Consider the following 11,454-nt stretch of genomic DNA (forward strand, 5'->3'; position numbering starts at 1 on the left):
ATGGCCAATGAGCATGTGAAAAGATGCCCCAAATCATTAGTCATTTAGGTAATACAAAGCACAACTACAATGAAATACCACTTCAGACACACTAAGACGGCTAAATAAAGATGGACAATAAATAACAAGTATTGGTGAAGATGTGGAATAATTGAAAGTCTCATATACGGCAGCTGGGAATGCAAAATGGTGCGGGTGCTTTGGAGAACATTTTTGCAGTTCCTCAAAACAGTACCCACAGATTTAACATATGACTCAGCAATTCCACTCCTAGATGCATATCAAAGAAAAATAAAAACATACAGCCACAAAAAGACTTGCATATGTATGTCCATAACAGCATTATTAATAAAAGCTAAAAAGTGGAAATAACTCAAATGCCCATCATATGGTGAATGGATAAACAATACGTTATAACCATACAATGGAATCCTAGTCACAGTAAAAGAACAAACTATTGATACATACTACAACATAGATGAAACGTTATGCTGAGTAAAAGTCAGTCATAATACAGCACATATTGTATGATTTCACTTACGTTAAAAGTCAAGAATAGTGGCCAATCCAGTGTGCAGCAGTTGGCTTCACTTGCTCCGCTTTGGCAGACGGGGTTCACAGGTTCAGATCCGGGTGCAGACCATCACACCGCTTATCAGGCAATGCTGTGGCAGGGTTCCTACATATAGAGTAGAGGAAGATGGGCACAGATGTTGGCTCTGGGCAAACCTTCCTCAGCAAAAAGAAGAGGATTGGCAGTGGATGTGCACTCAGAGCTAATCTTCCTCAAAAAAAACAAACAAAAAAGTCAAGAATGGATAAATATATAGAAAAAGAAAGTAAATTATTTGGCTTCCAGTGACCTGGGGGAGGGGCAAATGGAAAGCGACTGCTAATGGATAAAGGAGTTACTTACTGGAGTGAATAAAATGTTCCAGAAGTAGATAGTAGTGACAGTTGCAAAACTCTGTAAATATACAGAAACCATTGAATTGTACACTTTAAATAGGTAGGTATTACAGCACAGTAATTATTTCTCAATATATTCTTATCAAAATGGTTTTGAGACAACACAATGAGCCATTTAACGATAATAAATTTGATGATTTAGGAGAAAAAAATCTAAAACTAAGAAAAATGCAACTAACTAAAATTGATAAAAGCTGAAATTAAAAGTCCGAATAGTCTTGTATTTGTTAAAAATATTGAAGAACTCTTCACAACCCCAAAAAGTCAATCCAGCTCCAGATATTTACACCGGTGAATTCTATCACATGTTCAAGAAAGAAATAACATGTATCCTTCAGAAATTTAAATTTAATTTTCAGAAAATTAAAGAGGAGGGATTACTACCCAAGTTGTTTTATGGGGCTAGCATGTCCCTTTATATCAAAATTGAAAAGAACATTTTTTTAAAACCTGAAAATTACAGTTGAATATCCTTCTTGAATACAGTCACAAAAATGAAATCAAATGTTACATAAAAAGATAGTATATTATGACAAAACAAAGATTATCCCTAGAATTCAAGATTAGTTTACTGTTGGAAAAAAATCAATCAGTGGTGGACTTCCAGTTCTAATTCTACATGTAAGGAGAGTAGAAGTTGCCACCCAACCTAACAACAAGTAAAAAGTTGAACAAACTGAAAAGTTAAAAACCCTTCTTAAATTCATAGAGAAGTGAGGTCATAGACAAATCCCTGCCTGAAAATTTGAGAGTCAGACAGATGAATATAGAGAATTGCAACCTACCAGAGCAAAAACTCAAGAGCAGAAACCTCCTTGGGAGCCAGTGTCAGGGTAGGAAGACCTGAACTGTACTTCAGTTGTGGGAGGTTCATTGTGAACAATTCTGAGAGTTAAAAACCCCAGGGGGACCCAGTTACTACCCAAATTCACTAATTCTCAGGATGACTATACTCAGGGCCACCCTAGAGTTTGTGAACTCGAGGGAAAACATTTTTGTGATCCTCTGTCTGTTTAAAGAATTTGGTTAAAAACATATTATAAGAAAGTCTTCTCATTATAATCAAGATGGAATAACTTCATTCCTCTTGTCTCATCCCTCTTTAAGCTAAAAACCCTGGATAAATACACAAGCAAAGAAAACTGAAATGTGGAAAGGAGAAGATGAACTGGCTAAGGATCTCAGGACATGAAAAACAACACAGCAGTGATTTTCTTTGGTTTTCTTATTGCCTCCCATGCATCTCAGACAGAGTGCCACAGATGCCTCTAACCTTGAAACACCAACAAACACTGACAAAAATCTCCAAGAAGACTGTTGCCAATAAAGGACCTGGCAAAGGGTGGCCTAGCTATAGAAAATCTTTTTGGCAACACTGGCCCTACTCAAGGCAAAAAAAAGGAAAACATGACATATACTCCATGGTTTTAGCACGGCTGATTGGGTAGCTGACCGTCAACCCCTTCTCCTTGCCTCATGAAGCAAGTGGTGGTGTCAGTGAGGCCAAACAGGCAGCTACTCTTCCATTCCCCACCCGGCAGAAGCAGGTGGCATTCAAATTTCTTGGCCAGGTGGTGATCATGGGAGAAATGAAGAGTAGATCTTCCTTCTCTGCCCACAGGAAGCTGGTGATGGGGATTCAATTCTCTTGCCAGTGGGTAGTGTTGGCAGGACTTAGTGGGAAGCTGATCTTTCACAACACCCCAGGAGAAAGCAGGCAATGCATTGATTCACCTGCCAGGATAGGGGTCCAGTGACATACTGAGACTATATCCCCACCTGACAGCAATGCAACTTCAAAGGTGGTAAAGAGCAGAGCTAGGCACCTCTCAGGTTCAACTCCCACACCTCAGGTTCAGAGGGACTCAATGGAAAGCTGACCCTCCACACTCACATGGCAGCAGAGAGGCTCAATAAGGCGATGCAAAGCTGAGCCAATTGACACTCAAAACACCCCAACCTCTAATGTCACCATGACCCAGAGGGGTGCTGATCCTCCACACCCACCTAGCATCAATGAAACTGAATGACATATGTGAAGTGGGGTCTGCTCCTCAACTCTTCGTGTCATCAGACAGACCACCACAGTGACAGTTGTTCTTCAGCCCTGAGCCTACAGCATAAAAGCTGTGTAAGTCAGCACTCTGCTTTCTTTCTCTTATCTATTACCTGTGCCTAGTGGGGAAATGAGCTTGCAACCCAAATCACAAGCCACAGGGTGGTGAGAATGGGTGCTCTCGATTTGGCTGGAAAGGATTAAGCAGTATTGTGAGGAGAGATGAACTTCTGCACCATCAGTTTATAATGAAGCATTGTTAATTGGCACTCCACTTTTGCCAGCGTAGTGTCAATGAGGCTCAGCAAGAAGCTAAGTACACACTCCCACCCAGCCCACATGCTACACCTTAACAAGGGTACTTCTACTAAAAAAGAAGTTTAAATGGTGTAAATGTCTCATAACATCCAAGGTATCCAGGATAATTAAAAAAATAACTCATTGTACCAAGATCAGCAAATCACAACGTGATTTAGTAAAAACAGTTAACTGATGCCACCACCAAAATGAATCAGATATTGGATTTATCTGACAAGGATTTTAATGCATCCATCATTAAATACATCAAAAAGCAATTATAGAGTGATGCCACTGAAAATGGTAGAGTAGGAAACGGAAGGAGTACATCCTTCCACTAAGGCAACCATTATTGTGGCAAATATTGTGAGAATAAAATTTCTCAGAATTCTAGAATTAAATCATAAACTTACAAAAACCAGTGGAATGTTTGATGAAGAAAAAGGCTGCTGAGTTTTGGAAAGAGAGCATTGTAATATTTTTGCTTGCTCACTTACTGTGTTGCATTCCCCAACTTGGCAGCGGCTATGAAGAGGACAGCTTGTATTCTTGTGATTTGCTGGTGCCAGAGGCAGAAACAGAGACTTTGTTCTTGAAGAATGGTGGTTGTTCATTTTGAGCTATCTTGCAGCTCCCTGAGGGATCAACTCAGGGCCTTGATTTTTCTTCACCCCATTGGAACTCTCTCAGTAGTAGAGAGGACACCAAAAAATGATTTTCAAAATCATTTAATGGCATATACTGTCAGCAGTTACCTGGAGCAAGGGATAACACACAGGGCAAGCAGCAGACATGTAGAAAAGGCTAGTAAAAAAGAGGCTGAGGTAGGAGATATAAGGGAGAATAAGAGCTTTAGATGATCCCTGTACATACCAGGGAATCTAGATTACCACAAGTATGCCTAGGGTTAGACATATGCTGAGAAAAATACCTGAGAAGATCCTAAGCTTTTACCACCAGCGTATCTTTAGTTTCTGCATTAGCAGGAAGGAATGGCAAAGATTGAGTTTTAAACAGCCTGGCTCAGTATTGAAAAAGTACACCAACTCAGACACTTTGAAAAACTGGGAAAGTATTTTTATTGGTTTGTTCGTTGCTTTGCTTTTTGTTTTATTTTGACACTTGATGTTTAAAGACATCTTTGTCAAATCACTACGTGACCACTAAGCTAGTGAGACAGAGACATCCCTGACCGTACATGACAAAGATTACAGCCTTTACAAAAATAGTTTAGAAAAGTGACTAAAAAACAAACAGTAAAAACCCACAATAAGAACCAAAAACATACTCTGAGAAGAGGGGAGGTTTAATCTCAAGTTACCACATTATAATATACAAAATGTCTAGTTTTCAACAAAAAATATGAATCATGGAAATATGTATTAAAAAATATGTGGCTCATTCACAGGGGGAAAAAGCTAATTAAAAGAAATTGTCTCTGAGAAATCTCATCAAGATGGCGGCATAGGCAGACTCTGAACTCAGCTCCTCCCATGAACACAACCAGGTTACAATTATTTTTGGAAAAGTTACCCTGGAAAGGAAACTGAAAACTGGATAAAAAGAACCCCCACAACAAGGAACAGTCCTGACTAAGGCAGAAGACGCAGAAATTCCTTCTGGAGAGAAAAAAATCTGCCTTCAGGAGCAGTGATGTTTCACTGCCAGCCAGGCAGGAGCCACCCTAAGGTATGCAGCCCTCCCTGGAGGAGTGAGGTCCTGAGTGGGGGCCGATACTGCTGTAAGCATCTTTCAGAGTCAGCACAGCAGAGACAAGGGTCTTACTATCTGGGTTGCTGGCTATTAACTGCAGTGGGGAATATCCCCAGAAAAACTATAGGACGAAGGCCAAAAAGACCTGGGTCTTAAAGGGCCCACACACAAACTCACCCATCTCAGCAAACTAAAATCACCAGAGAGAAAGCTGACAGTCCTTTGGTGAAAAGAGACTCACCTGGAGGCTCTGGGTGCATCTTAGTGAGAGGAGAGACCTCTCCAGAGACTGAGACATGGTGGGGGCCGTTGTTGTGACCTAGTCCAGGCATGCTGACACAGACCCTGGCAGACACCATTGAAATTCTTCCCCTGGCATTTTAGCCCAGGGGTCTGCCACACCCACTAGAGCACAGATTTAATCTAGTAAAGCCAGGGCAGGCAGCCCACCCTAGGGACTGGCCCCACCCAAAATCAAGCCCTCAGGTTACTTGTTGGCCTGCATTCAATGGGTGCCTTAATCCTCTACAGGCAGGCAAGTGTGTCTGCCTCTGTGGGGCAGGGCCTGTGTGAGGACCAGGTGAACTGTGAGGGGCATTGGTGGAGAGGTGGGGGCATTTTCAGTGGGGTGTTGGGGTATGCTTCAGGGAGTTGGGAAGTGTGCATGGACCAGGACTGTGTTGACAGTGTGTGTGGTCCTGTGGGGGGTGAGGCTTATCAGCAGCAGAAGAACTGTGCTTTACAAATAGCCGTCAAAAGTATCAACCCCACCTTCCAAAGCCTGAAACAATTGAGTGCTCCCATGCCTAGGACCAGCCCCACTCAGCTGCACTCCCAAGAGAACTGACAACAGCCCTTGTAGGCCTGAGGCCTATAGCAACAGTAAGCACCTGAGCCTAGCAACCAGCTACACTGAGTACCAACCCAATTAACAGGAAAACTGCAGCAGGAGTGTGCTGTTAGACATTGTACCGAACAGTGCTGAGGCTCCCCAAGCCAGATTTACAAACAGCTGGCCAGGGAAAGAAAGACTAGACTCCCTGGGTACCTGCATTAAGAGCAACACTGACACAGCAGAAGGACAAAGTAGTCCACAAAGGGGTCACTCCTGGATCATTTGGACGGGTGACAAGAGGGAAGCACACTGCTAGGCCTCCAAAGGCATCTCTTACATAAGGCCACTTCTCCAAGTTCAGGAGACACAACCGACTCACCTAATACACAGATATAAGCACACAGAAAGAGGCACAATGAGGAGACAAAGGAATACATTCCAAGCAAGGGAACAAGACAAAACCCCAGACTAATTGAAACGGAAATTAGTAACCTACCCCACAAAGAGTTCAAACAAAAACACATAAGGATGCTCACAGATATTGGGAGAAGACTGGATGAACACAATGAGCTGATCAGCAAAGAACTGGGAAATATAAAAAAAGAACCAATTAGAAATGAAGAGTACAGCACTGGAAATGAAAAATTCACCAGAGGGACTCAATAAGAGAGTAGATGATACAGAAGAATGGATCAGAGAGCTAGACAAAAGACTAGAGGAAATCACCCAAGCTGAACAGAAAAAAAGAAAAAAGAATTAGACAGAATGAGAAGAGTCTAAAGGAACTCTGGGACAATATCAAGCACACTAACATTCAGATTATAGGTGTCTCAGAGAGAAGAGAGAGACAAAGGGGCAGAAAATTTATTTGAAGAAATAATAGCTGAAAATTTTCCTAACTTAAGGAAGGAAACAGCCATCCAAGTTCAGGAAGCACAGAGAGCTCCAAACAAGGTAATCCCCAAGAGGCCCACATCACGACACATTATAAATGAAATGATCAAAATTAAAGATACAGAGATAATCCTACAAGTGGCAAGAGAAAGGCAACAAGTGACATACAAAGGAAAGCCCATATGGCTATGAGCAGACTTCTCAGCTGAAACCCTACAGGTGAGAAGAGAATGCCATGACATATTTAAAGTGCTAAAAAGAAAAAATCTACAGCCAAGAATACTCTATCCATCAAGGCTGTCATTCAGAATAGAAGGAGAGATAAAGAGCTTCCCTGACAAGCAAAAATTAAAAGAGTTTATCACCAAGAAACCAGTGCTACAAGAAATGCTGAAGGGAATTATTTAAGTGGGAAAGTGATGACCACAAATAGGAATTAAAAAGAAATGAACCCCCCCCCCAAAAAAAACAAGACAATAAAATCACTGGTAAAGGTCAAAATATAATAAAAATAGCAGATCAACCACCTGTGAAGATAATGTGAAGGTTAAAAGACAAAAGTACTAAAATTACCTATGTCAGTCATAAGAGGGTAATGGATACACACACACACAACAAGAAATGAGATATGATTTCAAAAGTGTAAAATGTGGGAGGAGGGGAGTGAAAAAGTAGAGCTTTTAGAAATAAGTCAAGCTGAAGAGTCAGTCAACTCAATATAGACTGCTATATACATAGAATATTATATAGGATATGCATGGTAATCACAAATGAGAAACATATAATAAGTAAGCAAATAAGTAAGACAAAAGAAATCAAACATGTTACTAAAGACAGCCATCAAACCACAAGGGAAGAGAACAAGAGAAAAAGAAAGGAACAGAGAGGAACTACTAAAACACCCAGAAAAAAAAGTAACAAAATGTCAATAAATACATATTTATCAATAGTCACTTTAAATGTCAATGGACTAAGTGCTCCAATTAAAAGGCATAGGGTGGCCAATTGGATAAAAAAAAAAAAAAACCAAGACCCACATATATGCTGCATACAAGAGACACACTTCAGACCTAAAGACACTCACAAACTGAAAGTGACAGGATGGAAAAAGATATTCCATGCATATGGCAAAGAAAAGAAAGCGGGGGTAGCAATACTTATAGCAGACAAAATAGGCTTTAAAACAAAAACTGTAACAAGAGACAAAGAAGGGCACTACATAATGATAAAGGGAACAACCCAACAAGAGGATATAACATTTGTAAATATCTATGCACCCAACATAGGAGCAAATAAATATATCAAGCAATTATTAACAGACACAAAGTGAGAAATAGTAACACAATAGTAGTAGAGGACTTTAACACTCCACTTTCACCAATGGATAGATCATCCAAACTGCAGATCTGTAAGGAAACACTGGCCTTAAACAACACATTTGATCAGATGGACTAAGTGGATATATATAGAACATTTCATCCAAAACCCACATGGAACATTCTCTGGGATTGATCATACATTAGGCCAAAAAACAAGTCTCAATAAATTTAAGAAGATCAAAATAATACCATGTATCTTTTCTGACCACAAAGCTATGAACAAGAAATCAACTACAGGAAGAAAATCAGAAAAGCCACAAAAATGTGGAGATTAAATAAAATGCTACTGAACAACGATTGGGTCAATGAAGAAATAAAAGGAGAAATCAAAAAATTCTTGGAGACAAATGAAAATGAGAATGTGACATGCCAAAATCTGTGCGATACACCAAAAGCAGTTCTAACAGGGAAATTTATAGCAATTAAGGCCTACCTCAAGAAAGAAGAAAAATCCCAAATAAGAAATCTAACAGCGCATCTAAAGGTACTTGAAAAAGAACAAACAAAGCCCCAAATCAGTAGAAGGAAGGAAATAATAAAAATCAGAGCAGAAATAAATGAAATAGAGACTAAAATAACAATAGAAAAAATTAATGAAACCAAGAGTTGGTTCTTTGAAAAGATAAACAAAATTGAGAAACCCTTAGCTAGACTCACCAAGACAAAAAGAGGGAAGGCTCAAATAAATAAAATCAGAAATGAAAGAGGAGAAATTACAACAGACACTTCAGAAATACAAAAGATAATAAGAGAATACTATGAAAAGCTATACACCAACAAATTGGATAGTCTAGAAGAAATGGATAAATTCTTAGAAACATACCACCTTCCAAAACTAGACTAAGAAAAAGTAGCGAATTTGAATAGATCAATCACCAGTAAGGAGATCAAAACAGCAATCAAAAACCTCCCAAAAAATAAAAGTCCAGGAACAGATGGCTTCCCTGGTGAATTCTACCAAACATTCAAAGAAGACTTAATACCTATCCTTCTCAAAAAATTGAAGAGGAGGGGAGGCTTCCTAACTCACTCTACGAATCCATCATTATCCTGATACCAAAACTAGACAAGGACAACACAAAAAAAGAAAATTACAGGCCAATATCACTGATGAACATCAATGCAAAAATCCTCAACAAAATACTATCAAATCAAATACAACAATATATTAAAAAGATCATACACCATGATCAAGTGGGTTTCATTCCAGGGATGCAGGGATGTTTGAACATCAGCAAATCTATCAATGTGATACCCCACATTAACAAAATGAAAAATAAAAATCACGTGGTCATCTCAATAGTTGCAGACAAAGCACTTGACAAGATACAGCATCCATTTATGATAAAAACTCTTAATAAAATGGGTATAGAATGAAAGTATTTCAACATAATTAAGGCCACATTGACAAACTTACAGCTAATATCATTCTCAATGGAGAAAAACTGAAAGCTATCCCTCTAAGAACAGGAATCAGACAAGGACGTCCACTGTCACTCTTATTTAACATAGTATTGGAAGTCCTAGCCAGAGCAATCAGGCAAGAAAAAGAAAAAAAAAAGGGATCCAAACTGGAAATGAAGAAGTGAAACTGCCACTATTTGCAGATGACATGATTTTACATATTGAAAACCCTGAAGAATCCACCAAAAAACTTTTAGAAAGAATAAATGAATATGGCAAAGTTGCAGGATACAAAATCAACATACAAGAATTTGTTACATGTCTATACACTAACAACAGAGTAGGAAAAGAGAAATTAAGAATGCAATCCTTTTTGCCATTGCAACAAAAGGAATAAAATACCTAGGAATAAACTTAGCCAAAGAGGTTAAGTACTTACTAAGAACTTACTTACTAAGTCCAAAGTGAAGCTCTGCAGAAACAGACTGCCATAATAAAGCATTTCGGTGGAAAGAAGCTCTCGTAGCAAGTTGGCCTACAATAAAACACAAGGAGGGTCACTCTGACTTCATTTCCATAGCTGACTCCTAAATAGGATCTGCAGGTCCACAGCGAAGCTTTTCCACACCTAACAGCATTTGGAACAGGTTTGCGCACTTGCATATGTGTGCATCCTGTTCCGAATGCCCTTTGCTCTACATGAGTCATGTCGGCATTAACAAACATAGCCTTGGTGGCTGTTTATCTACTAAGGCCCATTGACCCTTCATGCCCCACCTAACTCAATATACTCCCTGCAGGAGAAAGAAAGTCTGGGGGAACCAATCCACCATTAAATGAGGAATGTTCTCATAAACAACATCAGGAACATGGAAGCTGTGAGAAGAGCTGTGGCGGGTTCTTCTCATCTTGTTTTAAGGAATTTGATGCTTCCCAAGTAAATGTTGCACTCACCTCTGTTGTCTATGTTAGCCCACTGTGTACATTCAAGGGATTAAATGGCAATATGCCCACATCCTGAAGAACAAACTAGAGATTGGCTCATGTCTTTAAAATTCCATGATGCCCAAGAACAAAACAGTGGCTTAAGTTAGTCAGGTTCACAAGCTAAGAAATAAATCAAATAAATCGTTCAAGCAACCTTCCCCTTTGGGCTTGACATTTCTAAAAAGGGAAAAGGTGCACCAGAAGAGCAAATGTGGCTCCTTCCTGATTAGGAGCACCCAGGCAACATTTGGTGGAACTGATCAATTGTCGCCTGGTTTTTTTCCCCACTCAGACTTCTACAAGGTCAATAGGTACCTAAAATGACTACCGTAATACGTCTTTTAAGATGTCAGGTGTTGAAATTACTTTTCAGTATAACCCGCACAACCCTTGATTAGGGTTATTTGTTTATTTCTTAAATGTAGTAGGGACTCAGGGGAGAAATCATGGTGGGTAAAAAGAGCTTGTTTTGAAAATGAGAAGGAATGTGGAGAGAACACAGCTACGGATGCCAGAAGTGAAGCTTACAGACTTTCAAGGGAAATAAGACCGGCACACACAGAACTCTAAATAGAAGGTACTGTGTGATCAGGGCACAAAGAGAGCCACACAGTGCACACACAGTTAGAGTCCTTACAGCTGGCTTTGGGGAGAAGGGTATATGGTATGGGCTTTACAAGAAAGGGTGGGATTTTGGCAGAAGAAGGAAAACTGGATAGCTGCAAGAGAGAGTTGCGCAGGGAAAGGCCAGATGCCCCATTAGGCTGGAGCCAAGTGTGCATGAGTGGGAGGGCAGAGAGGAGCAAGCTACAAGGGTAGGTTGGAGTCAGTAAATGGCTTGGAGGCTGAAAGGATTAAAGAGGGGTGAACACCAGGGGTGGAAAACCAATGAAAAGGCTATTGCAAAAGCCTAGGTCAGG

The 11,454-nt window shown here is 39.9% G+C and overlaps 1 protein-coding gene across 2 annotated transcripts in view; it reads right to left on the bottom strand.

Moving 5' to 3' along the window:
• LOC138921839 (glutamic acid-rich protein-like) overlaps nt 1–10,176 on the bottom strand; it is a 28,965-nt gene extending 18,789 nt beyond the window's left edge. The window contains exons 1-2 of one of the 2 annotated variants that reach the window (XR_011434729.1): nt 10,002–10,176; nt 542–679 (exon numbers count right to left, since the gene is read on the bottom strand). The gene's annotated coding sequence lies outside the window, so the exon portion shown is untranslated. Of the gene's footprint in view, nt 1–541; nt 680–9,997 lie in introns of both variants that reach the window. The other variant, XR_011434728.1, reaches the window with a different exon arrangement.
• Between the last annotated feature and the right edge of the window lie 1,278 nt (nt 10,177–11,454).

The sequence above is a fragment of the Equus caballus genome, chromosome X (assembly GCF_041296265.1).
Source record: "Equus caballus isolate H_3958 breed thoroughbred chromosome X, TB-T2T, whole genome shotgun sequence".
In the NCBI taxonomy this organism is placed as follows: domain Eukaryota; kingdom Metazoa; phylum Chordata; class Mammalia; order Perissodactyla; family Equidae; genus Equus; species Equus caballus.